Source organism: Pseudochaenichthys georgianus, chromosome 8 (genome assembly GCF_902827115.2).
Source record: "Pseudochaenichthys georgianus chromosome 8, fPseGeo1.2, whole genome shotgun sequence".
NCBI classification, from domain to species: Eukaryota; Metazoa; Chordata; class Actinopteri; order Perciformes; family Channichthyidae; genus Pseudochaenichthys; species Pseudochaenichthys georgianus.
In genome coordinates, this window is record NC_047510.2 from 10,093,031 (window position 1) to 10,115,450 (window position 22,420).

Here is a 22,420-nt window from a genome sequence, read left to right on the forward strand (position 1 = left end):
AATGGATCAGGACAAAGAGAGAGAGAATCTTTGTTCCTGAAACGTTCAGAGTCTCTTCACACAGAGGGGACACATGCTGATGTGGAACAGACATCCAAAAGTGTATTTTGCATAATAGGTGACCTTTAATGTTATGTTATTATTTAGGGTTTTTGGGAATGTTTTGCCCTAATAGTGTTATATATAAATGTTATATATATTTTTATACTTTATTTAAGTATAAATGTTTTATTCATTTTATTTTCTTATATATTTTTTGATTCGAGTTATTGGTGGCAACCTGAGATCTGACAAAAAATAAACGACAACAAATCGTTCACTTTTTTTAATCAAATATTTTATGCTTTTGCACCACATTTTAATTTGAAGATAATTATGTGCGGATTAATTTCCATTAAAACAAGTTGCAGCTATATTTGTTTGTTATTAGAATTAGATATTGTATAAATTAGTGCTGTCAAAATTATCGCGTTAACGGCGGTAATTAATTTTTGAATTAATTGCGTTAAAATATTTAACGCATTTAACGCATGTGAAGAATGGCCCGCCCCATACGTGCCACCAGTGGCAGCGCCAGGGTATGGCTGGGGTAGGCTACACCCATACCAAGAAATGGCTTAGCCCCACCATGAACAATGATGTTAAAGTAAGCAAAATAAAGTCTGCCAACTCGCGCCGAGTAAATTGCACAGACAGCAGTTAGTCAGATTGATTTCAGTAGCCACGGTTTTGAAAACTTGTGTCACGTAGTGATCGACTTCTCAATAGAACATCTTTGATAATGTCTTCTGGCCAATCAGAATCAAGATAACGGCGTGGTGTTGTTGCAGGAAGTCCCGACGGAGAATACTTTTGCTGTCGTACAGGGGTGCACATAACTGGTACGCAGGTTATGTGCGTAATCTGAAATGCGTACCGTCACTTGTGTCACAAAGCGCATTTGCTACCGACGTACTTGTGAAGCTTTTCCAGAAGGCAGTTAGATCACCGGACGACAGAGTCGGTCTCCGTGTGCACAGACAGGGCTGCTGTTAACGTCGGTCTGTCGACGGAATTGTGCCAAAACTACGCCAACCGGCTGCGGAGGGAGACTCCCCCCATCACTGGAGAACTGCGCTAAAACAGCTGATCACAACGTTCACACTCTGTGGTCACGAAGTACTCCACTACCCCCCCCCCCCCCTCTGTCGACTTTCCTGAAGTACTCCCCCGTTGATAGAAATCAACACGTAATGAATTAAGACCCCACGGTTTGATGATTGATAGGTCTGTGGGTTGTCTTTCATTTTGACACGCAGAAATAATATATAGTTATAACATAGATACTGTATGTTAAATGGATATATCCGCCTTCTTTCATTTATCTTTCCATTCCCACAACAATATACATAAATAAATGGCATATTTTGGACATAGTTCGAATGGTGATTAATCATGATTCATTAATTTTTAAGCTGTGATTAATCTGATTAAAATTTGTAATCGTTTGACAGCCCTAGTATAAATACATTTTATGTCAATAAATATATGTATTCGTTGATGTCATTTCATTTCTTTCCAGAATGATCCGCCGATCTCCTCAGGGTGCGACGTGATCGACATGACTTCACCTCGTCTGTTTTATAACATAAATTAACGTGAGTGTGTTTATTGAGACCAGGGGCCATGTTCGCATTTCTTTTTTATGGGATGTTTCTTTCATTTGTTCTGTCTCTTTGATATGGACAGTTACACCAACTGGACACAAATAGAGTGTGTGAATGGATATTTATTCCTCATCACATAAACAAATAATAATGATATGTATTAGAGTTTAAGTGAGTTTTATTTATTTGTTGTATATATCATAATATCTTTATATAAGGCCAATCCTTTTCTTTCTACAGTTTTTGTACTACTTTTTCATTCGTGTCCGTGCTTCACGCAACAAAACTCTATTTATTTTCATCAATCTGCATGCACACTTGATGTTTGCAACAATGAACTTCATAGTTCATCTGTTTTTATTGAAATCTCTTTGTAGACTTTTAGCTTATATGTTTTAAGTTAAATGAAAAGCTGCACTTCTGCAATTCTTCCCTAAATCTCGAGAAAGGCATCCTTTCCCCTCTACAAACATTACGTTATTTTTTTTATAAGTTAAAGGGTTAGTTCAAAGAAATCACAAAACAGTTAAAAATGACTTGCAGTGTACTCCAAAGTGGTCTAAAAAATAATAATTGGTAGCAGAGCTGAAACGAAAAGTTTAAATAAAATAATAACGATCATAAAAATAAAAAAGACTTAAAGGGGACCTATCATGCAAAATGCACTTTTTGATGTATTTTATACATTAATATGTGTCCCCGGTGTGTCGGGGAACTCACGCAGCGGCAGAATATAAAACCCTCTCTTTTCCTCCGTACCCACATCTCTAAAAACGGGGCTACAATGGAGCTGATCTAGATTTGCGTCCGATATGACGTAATATCGGAAATGTGGACCCACGGCCCTATCAGAAACATTGCCATCAGAAACAATGCCCGACTGTTTGGACGTAATATGGTCGGTGTTTACATTAGCATCGCTAACACTCAGAGCTAACCTGTACTGGAGAGCATGTGTGTGAAGAAGCAGGAAGTAAAAAGGAACTCACCTTGTGGTATAACCGGCAAGAGAGAAAGCTTTTGAGCTCCAAACTGTTTCAGAAATAATCCTTGATAATCCATGATATGGCGTTTCATCAGGGCAGTATTTAGTTTAGACAGTAGCTGCCGGGTCTCGCATGAGCTCAGCCCCCTCCTTTTTTTTTTATCAATTGCTTTTATTTTGTAAAGCTTTATACCCAAAATCAGCACTTTTGAAACAGGAAGTGAAATGGAGGGATATGAGGCATGGCTAGAATGGGTGATCTGTTTGGCATTTTGAGCAAAATACTTCCTAGACATGTTTTTTATATATTTTTATATATCTGAGACCTGATGCTATTGCCTAAAAATAGCATGATAGGTGCACTTTAAACAAAAGAGAAACATTTGAAAAAAGGATCACAATTAGTAAAATTCGTATCTTATGTATTCATCCGTGTTATTCTTCGAGCAAAAATAACAAATACAAATTCCATATTTTGTAGTGTTTTGCTCTTCCCTGTATTATATTATTGCACATTTAAGATTTAGGGTTTGAAAACTGTTTGTCAGACAAAACTTACAATTTTAATGTTACTTTGGGCATTTTAGAAATACAGATCCCATAATTCCTAGGGTTTTGGTAATGTAAACAGGAAGTAAAGTCTCACCATGGAGTGAGCAAGTTAGCTATGGCTACGACATGCCTTGTCTTTATTTGTGGCAATATTTGTTTCAAATGTAAGATTAAAAGTCGGAGATTCACAAACAAAGTAAAAAAATTGCATTGAAATAGAAACTAAAGAGCATTTGGAGACAAATGTCATAGTAAAGTGAGCTTATTTAAGGCCTATATTTGGTTACACTTTCACACATTTGCTTCATAAAAATGATGACGAATAGCTGTTTGATTTCTGAAAATAATGTAATGAATCCCTTTTTTGTGCCTACATTTGTAATCATGTCAGTACAGTGAAAAAGAGTACAAACAAAGAATTCCTGAGTTTAATGCTGAATAAAAGTGATGTGATGATTCTCAGTTAGGAGCGGCTTATTTTCTTAACACATTTTACTTGAGCGTACATTTGTTAACATATTAGCACATTTAAAGCATGCAAATAGCTACAATTATTTCTTGTTTTCACTACACACATGGATGTACACACAACTATTTCTGATGGATTTAAAACTGAAGAAAACCGCATCTTGTTTTTCTGAATGGATTGACTTTTTCTCGCCTATATTTGCTCACATAATTGGCAAATGTGCTCCATTTAAAAGTATGCAAAGTTAGCCATTAGTATTTCCTGTATGTCCAAATGGAGGTGTGTGGATGAGCAAACTGATTTCACCAGTGAACCACAGGAATAGATACACTGAACAAAAATATAAACGCAACACTTTTGTTTTTGCTCCCATTTTTCATGAGATGAACTCAAAGATCTAAAACATTTTTTATAAACACAAAATAACCATTTCTCTCAGATATTGTTCAAAAATCTGAAAAAAGCTGTGATCGTGAGCACTTCTCCTTTGCCGAGATAATCCATCCCACCTCACAGGTGTGGCATATCAAGATGCTGATTAGACAGCATGATTATTGCACAGGTGTGCCTTAGAATGGACACAATAAAAGGCCACTCTGAAACGTGCAGTTTTGCTTTATTGGGGGGAGTCTGGGGGGGTCCGAAAACCAGGCAGTATCTGGTGTGAGGGGTAGGGGTAGGGGTAGGGTTAGGGTAATGTTGTGAATCGAGTGGCCCATGGTGTGGTGGGGTTATGGTATGGGCAGGCGTATGTAATGGACGACGAACACAGGCCACTCGATTCACAACATTACCCTAACCCTACCCCTACCCCTCACACCAGATACTGCCTGGTTTTCGGACCCCCCCAGACCCCCCCAATAAAGCAAAACTGCACGTTTCAGAGTAGCCTTTTATTGTGGCCATTCTAAGGCACACCTGTGCAATAATCATGCTGTCTAATCAGCATCTTGATATGCCACACCTGTGAGGTGGGATGGATTATCTCGGCAAAGGAGAAGTGCTCACGATCACAGATTTTTTTCTGATTTTTGAACAATATTTGAGAGAAATGGTTATTTTGTGTTTATATAAAATGTTTTAGATCTTTGAGTTCATTTCATAAAAAATGGGAGCAAAAACAAAAGTGTTGCGTTTATATTTGTGTTCAGTGTAGATACATATGTGTTTGTGACTTGGTTGAACTGACCCTTTCATATATTTCAGTTTCCATGTAATGTGCCGCTTTATTCAACCACCTGCGTAAGTATTGTATTTCAGTTCACATGATATGACAGACGACAGAAAGGCTTTAAGGTAAATCGTTTTTTTTATTTGAGGATAAACACTATGATTAATGTTCTTTAATAAAGGTCCATAAAACTGAACCCATGTCTCTCCTCTCTCTTCAAATAGACACATTGATTTAGAAACACTGATGACTGCCATCATTATTTGTCTTCCTACACAGAGACAGAATGGTCTTCTGCAGGGATTAAAGTGTCTCTGGGATTTGGCAACCACATATCTGAATTGGTTTCCTTTATATATTTCACTTTTTCTGAACAAGTTGATTCATCAGCCAGGTCTGCAGTGGTGGTTTGTAGCTCAGTACATGAGCTCGGGTACTGATCTTCTCTACTCATTTTAAATACGTGTCTTTTCTTTTCCTGCCTCGTTCTACTTCTTTTTAGTTTTTACTGCAATATAGTTACCAGACATATTTAGTACAAAATTCAAGACGTTATAGGATATGATCATATGTCAAAAATGTCATTATTCTACCATATATGGGACTAACTGCAACATTGAAATACATTTTTAAAAAAAATACTTTTTAATGTCAAACAAAATAAATATATCTTTTCAGATTCTTCATTTGGTCATTTGATCGTACTGTAAATACTTTAAATGCATTCCCTGATTTTACCTACATACTTTTACTTGATACATCATTTCTTGGATTAATTTAATTGTGTTAACAGCCGTGCCACAGAACAGTTATCATTTGAGTATCTTCCGCTTGAGCTCTGCTTTTCAGTCAGTTGGATGGAAACAGTTCCTGCTCGTCTATCGAAGGGTTAACATCTATCTGAGGAAACATTTGGCAGCTACTCTCCGTCTCATCGCTCTCTCGGTACAGCTGTTTCTCACCCTGCTAGAATAGACTCGCTGCTTGCAGGTGAGACATTGTGAACACATGGCATCTGTTTCACTGAATGAGTGTTGCAGCAGATCTTCAGATACAGCTGAATATCAGTAAGACTGCTATGATGCTAACAGGCTAAGCTAAGACATTATACCTGCTTATCATTTATTTTGAGAATGTAACAAGCATGGTAGTCTTGGTTTATTTGCTTTTATGAAAACATATACTGTTTATGCCTGCAGCTGCAAATGAAGACTTATTATTACTATAACAGGCAATGCTTCTTTTTCTTTAATTCAATCCGAATCAGTTTTATTACTAAGTAGGTTTACACATACAAGGAATTTGCTTGGTATAAGTGGTGCATACAGAGACACAGAAAGAACAATATGTTACCCAAATTTTTTTTTTAAAAGCTAAGACTATTGCAACATATGAAAAATAGACAATATTTACACAAACATTAGTTATGTAGGAAACTGAGTGCAGTAAAATGTGATAAAATATGACGATAATTATAATTACACAAAAGTTATAATATAGAAATGATATAATACATAATAGGCGCGTTCACACCGGAGTACTTTTCCCGTTTAGTTCCGTTAGTGCCTGGAATTTTGCGTTCACACCACAGACTGTATACATAAAGGTTCACACCAAAAAGACTACTTATGGCGCATTTCTACTACAGCGTGGAGCTCGCTTTAAGCGTGCCGTGCCCGGCCCGTTTTTGGTTGCGTTTCCACTTAGCGTAGTACGGCTAGCGGGTACTATTTCACAGTTTTTCTGGCCCCATACAATCGAGGTTCTTTCCGGGCCAACAACCAGGCTGAGTCGGGCTGAGTATGCTAAACTAGAGAGAGAATCGCTGGCAAGGGGGCTAGGGTGACCAGACGTCCAGTCCCCGTTTGTATTGGACTGTCCCCGGAAATGTCCCCGTTTTTTAATATACGTTAAAAGCACATAGCAAGGTGAAATGAAACGTTTCATGCCAGGAAACACTGGGTAAACAGACTGTGGTCAAGCCAGCTCCCACTTCGGAAAAAACAGTCAAGCCAGCCCGCACGTTGTATGGAATGGTGTGGGAATATCCTATGCATTACGGTAGAGGCCTGTAAAAACTGCCTTCAAAATAAAAGCGTTTACTCGGTCAATAACAAATATACCTAAAAAACACACCAAACATATTCATATATACTGGATCTTAAATTAAGAAATATGTACAATATAATGTGATCAATAATACTTTAAAACAAACTACGTATAACTACCACATTATAACTGAGTGAATGTAAAATGTAAGGATACAGTCATGAAGACATATCTGACATTTCCACTGGTTGACTAATTTCCATCTCACAACACTCCTAAAATAACATTACTTTCTGAAGCACAATTTAAAATGTATGCTGTTTAAAATCTCAAATTAGATATATTGTCCATCTATATTTTGATTATTATGAAATGGAAACTGTTCATAATCAAAGAGTCATTCAAAGTCAATCAAATACTTATTTCACTTCAGGGTGATAGCAGCAGGAGACCCATCTAGTCACTGAGAGAGAATCAGGACATTCTGATGTCGAGTTTCAAAAATAAAAGACCTTTGTAGTCTCATATATGAGCTATCGTCCTTCTGTTTGTATCTAACAGATAACATTTTCGAATTACATTGAACCAGAATTGTCCCCCTTTTTTCTTTAACAGTGAAGAAAATTGGATATGTTAATGAGATTTTGACTGCAAAACTCAAAATGTCCCCGGTTTTAATTTTGAAAATCTGGTCACCTTAGGCTACAACTACAACAAGACAAAAATATTTCACCGTGATTTAATTGTAATACACGTTTCAAAATTATGCCGAAGTAACAACATACTGATACCGGTTAGTAAAAACCATGAATTAATGCTTTGACAAGTCAGCAGACAGGCGGCAGGCGAAAAACATTTTAAAATGCGTGTTTTCTAAATGGAGATCGGCTAAGCTAACGCAGTATATGCTCCGACCATCCACACTCACAACAATGGCCTATACAGACATAAATAAACCAGCGACTGTATTCGCCATGACACAGACAGTCTGGGGTTTGTACTTGTTTAACTTTTGTCTAGTTTCTGAACAGATATGAGGAGCTGTGAGCTCAGAGGGCTAACAGCTAACGGCTGATGTTGGTTTTCTGTGGTTCTCATTGAAGATTATGTCACGGCTCCGCCTACACTGCGTTACTATAGTTACTGCCCCAGCTACTAAACTGTAATGGAAACGCAGCATAAAATGAGCCAGTCCTAACAAGGCCTAACGAGGCCTAACGAGGCCTAGCCATACCGAGCGAGGCCCTGTAGTGGAAATGCGCCATTAGTGCCGGGAACTTTTACCCCATTTTTAGTGCCTGTTAGAGAGATGGTACTATCCTGGGGAGAAAAAAGTACCAATTTCTATTGGCTGAGCGAATTGCAAACCACGCCCCGTAAAACTCTGAAAAGTTTTGTGAAGCCGCCATTTTATTTCCTCGCAATAAATATTAGCCCAGCGCACCAACGGAGTGAGTAGTTTGTTGTGAAAGCAGTTATGACAACACTACATAAATCATCGGAGCAGTGGAGTGATGAGGAGGTGTCGGCGTTTCTGGAGATTTAGAGGAGACATTTTTCTATGCCAACTTCTCCTTTTATTTGATCAAACTGCACGTACTGTGTAGCCAGGAAATGGACTCTCATCAGTATTTAGAACATTAACATTTTACCACACAATCAATACTTTTATTTTAAGTGTACTTGCTATGGGTTTCAATGCAGGACCTGTACTTGTAGTTGAGCACTGATACTTTTTCACACTGCTGAAACTGAAAAGAACATGCAAATAACTGGCAGTTTTCTGCTGTGAGGGCGTGTTGTGATGCATAATGTAGAGTAGACAAACATCAGCAGCACATACAGTACAGAACCACATGCAGCCTCTGGGGAACGTGGATCAGACATTCCCCAGAGATATCATGTCCTGAGATCACATCATGATTTATAGCCTCATGCTGTGTCAGCACAGAAAATGGTCTTAACAGCACAAAGCTGGACTCAGCTCCTCCATGCCGTTGTTGTTGCAGCGGTGGAGGAGGTGCTCGGATGCTTTAAAGGGCCATTTCTACTGATCATATTTCCATTGTTGAGGTCTACTAGAATAGATTTAAATTGTACAATTTTCCAAACTCACATTGGTTTCTCATACAGCATCTCTGTATAGTATGTGTATTCACTCTCTGTCCTAAACGGCTTGTTGGAGCTCCTGCCCCCCCTCCCTGCAGAGCCCAGTGTGCTCTGATTGGTCGGGACGTTGAGAGGCTCGTTGCTGCTGCGAGGAGCGGACACTACAGGTTTCCATGTCGGTAATACAGCGAGACACAGCGAAACTCATCCTGAGCACACACAAACACTCACAGCCGAAGTGAAAACAATAAGTGTGGCTTGATATTGAGTAAGAAAAAGGTTTATAACGCTGTGTGAATGGGTCTGCTGAGAGCATTTCTCCGCCATCCCAACTCGTCTATTAGCAGCGTTCAGGGAGCTCTATGCAAGTCAATGGGGACTCCCTGTTAGTTAGCCAAGGGATCCTGGTGTGTGAGGTGCTCCGCGGATTGGTCCATTTAGGCCAATCCGGTCATTTGTTGTTGATTTGGGTGTTCACACGTCACAGAACCCAGGAAGCAAACAATGGAAAATGAGAAATCTCCAACGAGGCGTTCTGGGGCAGTATAGACAGATATTTTCTGTGTTAGAGTTTTACTCGCTACGGGGTGTACTTTGAGGGTTTGTGACTCTGCAGACCGTTTACATGCAGAAAAACCTTCATAACACACAAGGGCACGGGTAATAACCGGAAAAGTATGACATGGGACCTTTAAGTAGAAAAAGCAAAACTGGTCGAATAACTCTATTAGGAGCAAAGTCCTACATTCAGAACTTTACTCAGGTAAAACTAATGGAGTGGCTTAAAAATAAGGTTTTCGCTCTCCTATCTTATGACTCTAATTTAATCATTGTAAAATCAGCTTTATATAATTTACTGACTTTTAACTATCTAGTTCATTTGACCATTTGCCACATCTCTGGATATTTTATATAAACATTTTCAAAATATTTGAACCACGAGAGTAAGAAATCAGAAATACCACTGAGTAGAAATACCCTTTTTGTTAGTAAAAATAAAAATATATACAGTGGGGCAAAAAAGTATTTAGTCAGCCACCAATTGTGCAAGTTCTCCCACTTAAAAAGATGAGAGGCCTGTAATTTTCATCCTAGGTACTTCAACTATGAGAGACAGAATGGGGGGAAAGAATCCAGGAAATCACATTGAAAACTCAACTAGACGTATTTGGAGGAGAAAGAATGCTGAGTTGCATCCAAAGAACACCATACCTACTGTGAAACATGGGGGTGGAAACATCATGCTTTGGGGCTGTTTTTCTGCAAAGGGACCAGGACGACTGATCCGTGTAAAGGAAAGAATGAATGGGGCCATGTATCGTGAGATTTTGAGTGACGACCTCCTTCCATCAGCAAGGGCATTGAAGATGAAACGTGGCTGGGTCTTTCAGCATGACAATGATCCCAAACACACCGCCCGGGCAACGAAGGAGTGGCTTCGTAAGAAGCATTTCAAGGTCCTGGAGTGGCCTAGCCAGTCTCCAGATCTCAACCCCATAGAAAATCTTTGGAGGAAGTTGAAAGTCTGTGTTGCCCAGCGACAGCCCCAAAACATCACTGCTCTAGAGGAGATCTGCATGGAGGAATGGGCCAAAATACCAGCAACAGTGTGTGAAAACCTTGTGAAGACTTACAGAAAACATTTGACCTCTGTCATTGTCAACAAAGGGTATATAACAAAGTATTGAGATGAACTTTTATTATTGACCAAATAATTATTTTCCACCATAATTTGCAAATCAATTCTTTAAAACTCAGACAATGTGATTTTTCTCATTTTTGTCTCTCATAGTTGAGGTATTCAGTTGCAAGAAAAAGTATGTGAACCCTTTGGATTCTCCACACATAGCGTTGTGTGTTCCTTCCAAACAACTCAACTTTGGTTTCATCTGTCCGCAGAATATTTTGCCAGTAGTGCTGTGGAACATCCAGGCAGAGATGGGGACTCGAGTTTGTGACTCGGACTCGAGTCGCACTTAAGTCGCACACACAGAGACTTCAGACTTGACTTGGACTCCTGCTCAAAAGACTTCAGACTCGACTTGGACTCGTGTTTTGGGACTCGTGAACAATCATTGTGTTTTCTATTTTTGCCGTATTAAAGGTCGGGTAGGTAAGTTTGAGAAACCGGCTCGAGATCGCTAGAATTTGAAAATACTAGGGCTGTCAAGTTAACGCGTTAATAACGCAAAAAAAAATTAACGCCACTAATTATTTTAACGCGATTAACGCATGTGTATTTTTTGTCCTCGGCCGCCCCGTAGTTTCAGAGAGCATCAAGTTTAAAATACATTCTACAAGCTGATGCTGACAGCCCCGCTCCTGCCGCCTGCTTGTGGCAGACCCGGCAGACCACACTTCCACGCTCACCGGCAGGCACCGACTGGCCATCGGGAGGACCGGGAGGGTGTGTTTGAGAGAATTTACATCTCAGATCTGATCACGTGAAAGTCTCACAGCTCTCAGTATCTATCTCGGCTGCATTTAAATAGGCACGCCCTGTCAGCTAATTGCGTGAAGAGAACAACAGCCTGAAGCAGGCATCTCTCAGCTAGAAAGCATTTAAATAGCGGTTTCAAAAACTCAAGAACTCAGTGTGCATTCTGACCCTGTGCGGACAAGACCTGTTGCCGCAGCATCCACTGTAAGTAATCTTGTTTAACTAGACTTCTCTATTTCAGTTATTCTACTCTGTATAACTCTTCTGTATTTACTGTACTGTAAGGGCGCTTTTGAGCGAATTTAAATCTCAGATCTGATCACGTGAAAGTCTCACAGCTCTCAGTATCTATCTCGGCTGCATTTAAATAGGCACGCCCTGTCAGCTATCGCCCATCAGCTGTTGAGAGTTAACTAATTAGAGGGGCGTGGCACCATAGCTGTGAGAACTCAGCAATCAGGTGTCCATTTAGGCAGCTCTTTCTTGAGCGTCAGCGTCAGACAGCCGAAGACTGACAAAGACATTAGAGTCCTGCGGGAGTCACGAGGGAGGCAAAGAGGAGGCAAATCCTACTCTGATTGAGCTAAGTATCGCTGGTGTCTTATTTTTCTTTTCCTTAGCTTTCTAGCCCCTCATGCTATAATCATGTGTGTTTTCTCCATTCCTGTTCATGTGTCTTCTCGCAATTATCACTGGCCCCGTGTATCTCCTAATCGCTATAACCGGCCTGCTCTCGTCTATCCCACGTGCTCCACTGAGATCCAGCATCTAGTTTCAGGCGGCCTGTGGAACTGCCAGTCAGCTGTTCCTAAGGCTGACTTCATCTCTGGCTACGCCTCCCTGCAGTCTCTGGATTTCCTTGCTCTCACTGAGACCTGGATTACTCCATCCAACACATCCACCCCAGCAGCTCTCTCCACAGCATATTCCTTCTCCCATACACCCAGACCCACTGGCAGAGGAGGGGGCACTGGTCTCCTGCTCTCTCCCAAATGGAGCTTTTCCCTCTTCAAGCTACCTAACTTCGCTCCTTCCACCTTTGAATTCCATGCCGTCACAGTGACCCATCCTATACAACTGACCATTGTTGTTCTCTACCGTCCACCAGGAGCCTTGGGGGACTTCTTGGAGGAGTTAGATCATCTCCTCTCACACATCCCTGAATCTGACCCTCCCGCTGTACTTCTCGGAGACTTCAACCTCCAGACGGGGAAGATAGACGAACTAACATCTCTGTTATCCACCTTTGCTTTCTCACTGTCTCCGTCCCCACCAACTCATAAAGCTGGCGATGTCCTTGATCTCATATTCTCAAGGAACTGCACTACTTCTAACCTCTCTGTAAACCCGCTCCACACATCCGATCACTTCTTCATTTCATTCTCTTTACCCCTTTCAAAACATAACAAACTAATCTCTTTGCATCCTGCACTTGTCCGCCGTAACCTCCGTTCCCTCTCCCCCTCTACCTTTGCCTCATCGGTGCTCTCAGCCCTCCCTTCCTCTGACTCGTTCCAACTCCTACCTCCAAACTCTGCTGCAGAAACTCTCCTCTCTACTCTCTCCTCCTCTCTGGACTCTCTCTGTCCTCTCACATCTCGGCAGGCTCGTCAGTCCCCTCCTGCTCCCTGGCTAAATGACGCACTGCGTGCTAATAGAACCGTCCTTCGGGCAGCAGAGCGGAAATGGTGGAAATCCAAACACCGTGACGACCTCCTAACCTATCAGGCTCTCCTCTCCTCTTTCTCTGCTTCGATCTCTCAGGCAAAAAGCACTTTCTTTCAAGATAAGATCCAATCTTCTTATTCCAATCCTAAAAAACTATTTTCCATCTTCTCCACCCTCTTGGATCCTCCCAAGGCCCCTTCCCCCTCCTCCCTTCTGTCAAGCGACTTTGTTAATCACTTTGAAAAAAAGGTTGACGATATTCGCTCTTCTTTTTCTGACTCACCTCTACTCACCGCCGGATCACCTGAGCCACCTTCAACCGGCACACTAACCTCCTTTTCCCCTCTCTCTCCATGTGAGGTTCTTACCCTCATTACCTCTGCCCGCCCCACCACCTGTCCTCTGGACCCTATCCCTTCAAACCTCCTTCAGACTATCGCTCCTGATATTCTACCGTTTCTCACCCATTTCATCAACACTTCTCTAACTTCTGGTCACTTTCCAAACAGTCTCAAGGAGGCGAGAGTAAACCCTCTCCTGAAGAAACCCACTCTCAACCCGTCTGATGTTATAAACTACAGGCCTGTCTCTCTCCTCCCGTTCCTGTCTAAAACACTTGAACGCGCTGTCTTTAAACAACTCTCCTGCTATCTCCATCAGAACAACCTTCTGGATCCGCACCAGTCTGGTTTCAAGGCAGGTCACTCCACAGAAACTGCCCTCCTTGCTGTCACTGAGGAACTGCACACTGCTAAAGCAGCCTCCCTCTCCTCTGTCCTCATCCTGTTGGACCTGTCTGCTGCATTCGACACGGTGAATCATCAGATCCTCCTTCACACTCTCCAAGAACTTGGAGTCTCAGGCTCTGCACTTTCCCTCCTCACCTCATACCTCAAAGACCGCACCTACAGGGTAACTTGGAGAGGGTCCGAATCCGACCCTTGTCAATTAACTACAGGGGTCCCTCAGGGCTCTGTTCTTGGTCCCCTCCTCTTCTCCCTGTACACAAACTCGCTCGGATCTGTCATTAGCCCGCATGGTTTTTCATACCACTGCTACGCTGACGACACCCAACTAATTCTGTCCTTTCCCCGCTCAGAGACCCAGGTCGTCGCACGCATCTCTGCTTGTTTAGCTGACATCTCTCAGTGGATGTCCGCTCATCATCTCAAGCTCAACCTTGACAAAACTGAAGTGCTTTTCCTTCCGGGAAAAGATTGTCCCTCTCTTGACCTGACCATCAACATCGGCACCTCTGTTGTTTCCCCGACCCAGACTGCAAGGAATCTGGGTGTGATCCTAGATAACAACCTGTCCTTCACTGCAAATATCGCTGCTACAACCCGCTGCTGCAGATACACGCTTTACAACATCAGGAGGATACGTCCCCAGCTGACCCAGAAAGCGACGCAGGTTCTGGTCCAGGCTCTCGTCATCTCACGCCTAGACTACTGCAACTCCCTCCTGGCTGGTCTACCTGCATGTGCCATCCGACCTCTGCAGCTCATCCAGAATGCAGCGGCTCGTCTGGTCTTCAACCTTCCAAAATTCTCCCACACCACGCCACTCCTCCGCTCCCTTCACTGGCTTCCGGTAACTGCTAGAATCCACTTCAAGACACTGGTACTTGCGTACCATGCTGCGAATGGATCTGGCCCTTCCTACATCCAGGACATGGTTAAACCGTATACCCCAGCACGTGCACTTCGCTCTGCATCAGCCAAACGACTCGCTGCACCCTCGCTGCGAGGGGGACCCAAGTTCCCATCAGCAAAAACACGTGGATTTGCTATCCTCGCTCCAAAATGGTGGAATAAGCTCCCCATTGAAATCAGGACCGCAGAAAGCTTACACACCTTCCGGCGCAGACTGAAAACTCATCTCTTTCGACTCCACTTCGAGCGATAGAATGACTAACAAAGAACTGCTAACAGAGCACTTATATACTAATAAAGGACTGGCTTATCTAAAGCCAGTTGAGTAGCACTTGAAACGATTGGCTCTTTGAAACCTGATGTTCTTATATGATTCTGTTTTCTTCAAGGTTGTGTCTTCCTGGTCGAATGTACTTATTGTAAGTCGCTTTGGATAAAAGCGTCAGCTAAATGCAATGTAATGTAATGTAATGTGTGTGTATGTGTGGCACGAGCGAGCGAGGCATACCTTACGTCAGGGGTAGGCAAGTACATTTGGCCTTGGGCCAATTTTTTGCTGAGCCACAAGATGGCGGGCCAGAACATAATCAAAGCCTAATTCAAGGAATTGATTTTGGTAAGAGGGCGCAGCGCCCCTGTTCCCCGGTTCAGAAAAAACTCTGATATCGCTGATAACCCTCCCCATCAACACTCTGATGCGCAGTCAGATCCGCTGATTGGTTCACTGATGATATAGGCGCCCAATCCAGAGCCTCTGGCTAGACCCGCCCAAAGGGAGGCTCGTCCTCTCTAGCCCCATTTCAGTCCCAAAGCCAGGGCTATTATCTGTATTTTAACAGACTTATCTTTTAAATTGAGGTGTATTTATTGTTCTCTTCAAAGTAATTTTTCTCTGAAATTGTAGGGAGGATGGTCCTCCCTTTCCTCAATGGACGAGCCTCCACTGAGTTAAGTAGAGTTATTAACTAGGTAGCAGTGTTATTTAACATACTTTTATTCTGATAAGTATTGTCAAGTTCTCTGGGTTTTTGGCATTTATTTGAGTGTTTGCCCACATTTGAGAGGCTTGAGGGTCAACAGAGGACGCATGGACAACTCGAATCCTTTTTCCTTTTCTTTATTTCAACTTTTCAAGGACACATTAGGATTCTTTCAGGTTGCAAACCTTTAAAAAAAATATCAAAATAATCAATTACAGCATGTTTTGCTTTGCAATTTAATATATATAACCTAAATTAATCAGTAACCAAGTATTTTACTCAAACTCAATGTATTTAATAGTTAAATAAGTACTTTAATTGACCTGGTTCCCCACAACCACACATTTGCCATATGTGACCCGCTCTATCGAAATCAGTCGGAAGTCGCAACGGCTCATTTCAAAATAAACGTGGATTTGCGTAAAAAACTAGTTTTTCAGGGTTCGGGTGTTTTGTTTGATTTTAAATAAACAAAGTCTTGGCTTTCAGAATATGGAACTTTTATTTCCAAAATCACACGATAAATACATGTTTGAAGCTTGTAAAGGGAAGATGACAGCTCTCCCTCGCCACTCTGCTCTTCCACAGCGCCGCTTCCCCTCCCTCCGCTGACATTATGAATGTAGCGGATATGTCGGGACAGAATTTATTTTACCGGACAAATTTGAAACTTACCGGTCATGTTTCAATAATAATAATAAGAATGGTGTAGCAAAGTTTCCGTTAGCAGGTAATCACCGGACTATGACCGGATATGCTGATGTTTAAAACTCAGTTAATGGGAGTCATTTTTATATTGCTTCAGTTTATAATCGTTACAGATCGAAAAGTTCAGATTCATTTTTCAATAAATGATTCCACAAACAACAAACAACATAATTATTACATTCAAACAAACTACTTGTAGTAGATGAAGTACATTATTCAAAAGTTTACATTAACTTTGGATAATAACACGGGAGAAACGGATCCCTTTCTTTTCCCCTCTCCCTCCCTCTCTCTCCTGACAGCCCGCAGCGCACTAAACAGTGGGCGGGGATTCAGGTGATTATGCAGCAGCTGATCTGATCTCTCTCTCGGGTCCGGTTATACTTCACTCGCGTTTATGTCCATATCGATCAGATCCAGCTCTCCTGATCGGCCTTTATAGAGAGCACCGATCAAACTATTAAGAGTGAATATCGGCCGATAATGACCGGCGGCCGATCGATCGGAGCATCCCTAATTATTACCAGACATTTTGACCAGCAGGTTTTGAATTTACCGGGTTTTAATGAATTTTACCAGATACAAACCGGTGATTACCGGCTAACGGAAACCCTGATGTGCGACTCTCGGTCCTATGTTGTTAAAAAAATAATAATAATAATTATTGCCGACCCATGCCTTACGTGTATTGCTGTTGTTAGCATCTGGTGCTATCTAGCTGCGCTAACGGATATAAGGAGCTGTTTCAATGAAAACAGGAGCGACATTTCGCCGAGCACTTGACTTTATGCAGGTAGCCAGACAGCGGGACATTGTACGAAAAGTCAGCACACTAAGCACGGATAGTGCGCGCAACATGATTGCAGCGTCCAGGCAGCTCCCGTTCGAGCATATGCCTTGAGTTGCACATAGCTCCAACGATCCATCACAGTGTCTCTCTCCACACACACACACACACACACACACACACACACACACACACACACACACACACACACACACACACACACACACCACACACACACACACACACACACACACACACACACACACACACACACACACACACACACAATATATATATATTTGTCATTGTTCAAATGATAATAAACACACATATAAAGCATATTTGATAAGAGTATTAAAATCATTGTTCAAATGATAATAAACACACATATAAAGCATATTTGATAAGAGTATTAAAATCATTGTTCAAATGATAATAAACACACATATAAAGCATATTTGATAAGAGTATTAAAAACTTGAAAAATATCCCTCTAAGGTACATTTAGAACAGATAACAAATTTCGCGATTAACTATGGACAATCATGCGATTAAATATTTTAATCGACTGACAGCCCTAGAAAATACACAACCGGAGAAATTCTGCCACTTCCTTACAGAGCCCCTCCTCCAACACACACGAACGCGCACATGACCAATGAGGGCTGACATTTTTTTATGGATTTTTTGTCAAAGCACTTAAGATATTCATTGCTATCGGGATGTTAAGAGCATTCCATGGCATATAACAAAAAGTGTATCTCGAGCCGGTTTCTCAAACTTACCTACCCCACCTTTAACATTAACATTAACATCATGGTAACACATGGCGACCGGCGGCACACCTGCAGCTGTACCGCTTGTAATTAGGTTCAACTATAAAAACTTCGAACAAAACGCCAGCGGCACCAACAAAAGGAGTGCACACTGCAAAGTCTGCAATATTAAAATCAAGGATGCTGGTGCAACAACGTCAAATTTCATCAGGCACTTGAAAACTCACCCGGAGAGGTCAGTCACATTAACGCATATGGACGGTTAGCAAACATGTTTAGCTCAGCATCAGCTATGTAATGTTAACTTAGCTTGCTACTAGCTTGCCTTTGTAACTGAATATTTGAAAAGATGAGTGAATGTTTGCTTGTCACACTTGTTTGCGTTGAGTGGCGTTGACATCCAACTCTTGACATAAAAAAGGTCGGTAACGTTAATCATTACGTTCCGCTGCCACCATCTACTGGCTAACGTTAAACGTAGAAAAATACATAGTTACATACATAAATACATCTGTCGGTTTATAGGCAGGTTACAGGTTTATTGTTGACCACGTAACGTTAATGTTACAGGTTTATCAGGTTACCATTACACTGGGTTTGAGTGCTGCAGTGCTGCTCTTCCACAGGAGTTTATTCTCCCGTTAGCTCCCGGTTAGCTCACACTGCAGCGGCCGCTCTAAAGTATTCCCTGTCCGACTCACACAAGCAGCTGATGCATATCCCCAGCTCCCCTTAGCCTAAGTGAATGTGTGTCAGTCTGAATTGACACTGTTTGGTATCACAACGCTGTTATGAAAGTTTCTCTGGTATAAAACGGGTGATGTTGGCATAGCAACCGAAGCTAAACTGACTACTTGCATCCGATAGCTGCAATAATACAAAACAACACGTCTGCCTCTCTCCACAATGATCGATAACAGTGAACGGATGGTCAAAGTAAGGCACAAATAAACACAATCACACGAAGCCTGCTTAGTGCTGCCTGACTTTATAAAGTGTGTTTATAGGCACTACTGCTTGTAGGCAGGCTAACAGTCGACCCATGTTCAGGGGAGGTGGCTTTAGTTTCCTGCACGCCTCGACGTAAGCGACGTCACCTCTTAGCTCCAAAGCTCTTGCCTCTGGACCGACAATTTTTTGGAGCTGGAAATGAAGCGGATTCCGGAGCTAAGAGCCGGCGCAGCTCCGGTGTGAACAGGAAAACCCGGCGCTTTTCAGGCTCTAGCTCCGAGCCGGAGCTGAAAAGGCGCTGGTGTGAAAGGGGCAATACAGTACCAGCCACTTGCATGATTTACCAGCATTTGGCTGGTAAATGGTGTTAATGGTAGATATCTCTTTTGGAACAGGTCATGTTTTAATATCACCAGTTCAGTATATTTCAGATAATATTGCAGCAATAGTTTTTTAGTTGCAAATGGCACAGAACAAACGTTTACTTTTAAGTACTTTTAACACAGTGTCCCTGCGGGGGATTAATAAAGTATTTGTGTTACTGATTTCTGATTCTGAAGTGTTTTGCTTATAAGTTGTTTGCATTTAGCTAAAGTGTGATGTTTTCCCTCATATTGCATTGCAATAGCCTGTTTAGAGTGATCATATAACAAACAACTAATCAGTACTGATACTGTATGCTAATAGATATAGGAGTGATAATAATACAGTAAATGCTTTGAATTTCTTAGATATAGCTGTGCAGTATTCTTAACAGACTGGATAGCAGCAGACAATAGAAGGCTTATTACAACCAGAAGAGACATGAGACTTTTATTTTTTTAGAGACTTGACTTGGACTCGTGACCAAAGACTTGAGACTTGACTTGGACTTGCAAAAAAAGACTTGTGAACATCTCTGCATCCAGGTGCTCTTTTGCAAACTTCAAACGTGCAGCAATGTTTTTTCTGGACAGCAGTGGCTTCCTCCGTGGTGTCCTCCCATGAACTCCATTCTTGTTCAGTGTTTTACGTATCGTAGATTCGTCAACAGAGATGTTAGCATGTGCCCGAGATTTCTTTAAGTCTCTAGCTGACACTCTAGGATTCTTCTTCACCTCATTGAGCATTCTGCGCTGTGCTCTTGCAGTCATCTTTACAGGACGGCCACTCCTAGGGAGAGTAGCAACAGTGCTGAACTTTCTCCATTTATAGACAATGTGTCTTACCGTGGCCTGATGACCATCAAGGCTTTTAGAGATACTTGTGTAACCCTTTCCAGCTTTATGCAAGTCAACAATTCTTAATGGTAGGTCTTCTGAGAGCTCTTCTGTGCGAGGCATGGTTCACATCTGGCAATGCTTCTTAAGAATAGCAAATTCAAAACTGGTGTGTATTTTTTATAGGACAGGGCAGCTTTAACCAACACCTCCAATTTCGTCTCATTGATTGGACTCCAGGTCGGCTGACTCCTGACTCCAATTAGCTCTTGAAGAAGTCTTTAGCCTAGGGGTTCACATACTTGTTCCACCCTGCACTGTGAATGTTTACATGGTGTGTTCAATAAAAACATGAAAACATATAATTGTTTGTGTGGTATTAGTTTAAGCAGACTGTGTTTGTCTATTGTTGTGACTTAGATGAAGATCAGAACACATTTTATGACCAACTTATGCAGAAATCCAGGTAATTCCAAAGGGTTCACAGGGTTTTTCTTGCAACTGTACCTAGGATGAAAATTACAGGCCTCTCTCATCTTTTTAAGTGGGAGAACTTGCACAATTGGTGGCTGATTAAATACTTTTTTGCCCCACTGTATATCTCTTATTTAATTATAATTATTGAAGCATTTGTGTATAATATGTTAATGTTGCAGCTGGTAAAGGTGGAAGTATTTCATCTTAAACAAAACATTGATATCATGGATTATTGATTCAAACCACTCTGCTACTTATCAGAGGGACATGTTTTACTTTTACTGCACTACATTTGTTTCTACTTTGTAGATTTTCAATACAAAATATAGTTATTTTACATTAAACACTGTATAAAAAGTAATTTAAGTGAGCTCAACATTTCCTAACAGCAACATTAAAGTGATGCATGAATGCAGTAGAGCCCAAGTTTACCACTGACTGATTATTGAGTGACAGGGTAACATCTTAATGCTAATACAGTTGTATTTTTACTTAAATAAAATGTTAAAGGACTTTTTACTAGTTTAAAATATCTGAACATTACTCACAGACACAGAGCTGATACACTTGTATTCTCTGCACAGTAAACATGAAGCTCAGCGCAAGTTCAACCAGGAAGTTTACTCATTCATTCACTATTTCCATGTTACTACTCTCTCTCCTCTCTAAGTGATCGGGGGCGTCACTCCCCAGTTTAACGAATCACTTCACTCTATTTTCACAAGCCTATCATAGCGCTCCACTAAACCTTTTAAATCTGCTCTCCCCTCTGACAGCTCTCATTCCAGGTGAATCGGCGCAACCCTCCTCCACCCCTCTTCACCTCCCGTCCATCTGAATCCAGGGTCAAGCTAAACCACTCCTCTTCAGACCGACCCCAGCTATCCATTCACCACCACCAGTGTCTAGACCCCGGGGGATTTCATCGGATCGGTTCTCCCTTCCCGAATGATATTCCTGCACAACGGGGCCTAATCGCCAAAACTCCTTTACATTCATGTGTATTTCTGGCAATAAATATGTACTCTTACATCAAAACTGTCTCTCCTGATTGAAATGGAGTGACGCTCAGCCGCACTTGAGCTGTTCTCATTCATAACACTCCGTTCGATGTCTCACTATGGGATGCGCCTCATCGCGGAGCAAACAGAAGCATCAATCTCATTACGCCAATCCTGATTGGCTGGTGATCTTGACGTCAACGTCAGGGGAAATCAGCCCCTATAAGTAGCCTGCCCCACAACGCATGCGTCATTCAAACACCTCTTCTCGCTTCAGAGCACATCTCTAATAGTAGCCGGGCTAGCTTAACAGTCCACAGACTGAACCAAAGCTAATTTTCGGTCGACGGGCGTTAGCCGGCTACCCTATTCTGCCTCGCAGAAGAGTATAGTACTAACACACCAGTCAGTATTATAGTCAACCTTGCCGTTCTTCCTCTGGAGTTAAGGTAAGGTTTTTGACTAGCACCACACCCGCTGCTAGCTTGTGTTTTTTTCCCCTCACTGCCGAACACGGTAGAGGACGCTTTTTTTTCTCTTCACGGAGGCAAGGTCAGGAGAAAAGGATTACAGGGATATTACCCACACCAGGTAATATCCTTTGAGAAAAAAGACCCACGCTGTCCTTTTTTCCCCGGAAGAGACAGATCGGTAACACTTTTTTCTCGACGTACCTGTTACGAGCGGGCCCTCTCCACGCCTCACGGCAAACGAGATGGACGCCTCTCTCCCTCACACCAGAGGAGTCCGGAATTCGAGGCTCGGCGCTGCGGTTGCGGGTTGAAAGTGTCAGGCAC

General features: G+C 41.8%; 1 protein-coding gene across 4 annotated transcripts in view; it reads left to right on the forward strand.

Moving 5' to 3' along the window:
- Positions 1–22,420, forward strand: part of LOC117451093 (transcription factor 20-like) — an 82,120-nt gene that overhangs the window by 6,208 nt on the left and 53,492 nt on the right. The window contains exons 7-8 of one of the 4 annotated variants that reach the window (XR_004552623.2): positions 1,562–1,637; positions 21,399–21,620. The gene's annotated coding sequence lies outside the window, so the exon portion shown is untranslated. Of the gene's footprint in view, positions 1–1,561; positions 4,049–21,398; positions 21,621–22,420 lie in introns of those variants that run through there. The other 3 variants (XR_004552624.1, XM_034089208.2, XM_034089207.2) reach the window with 3 other exon arrangements.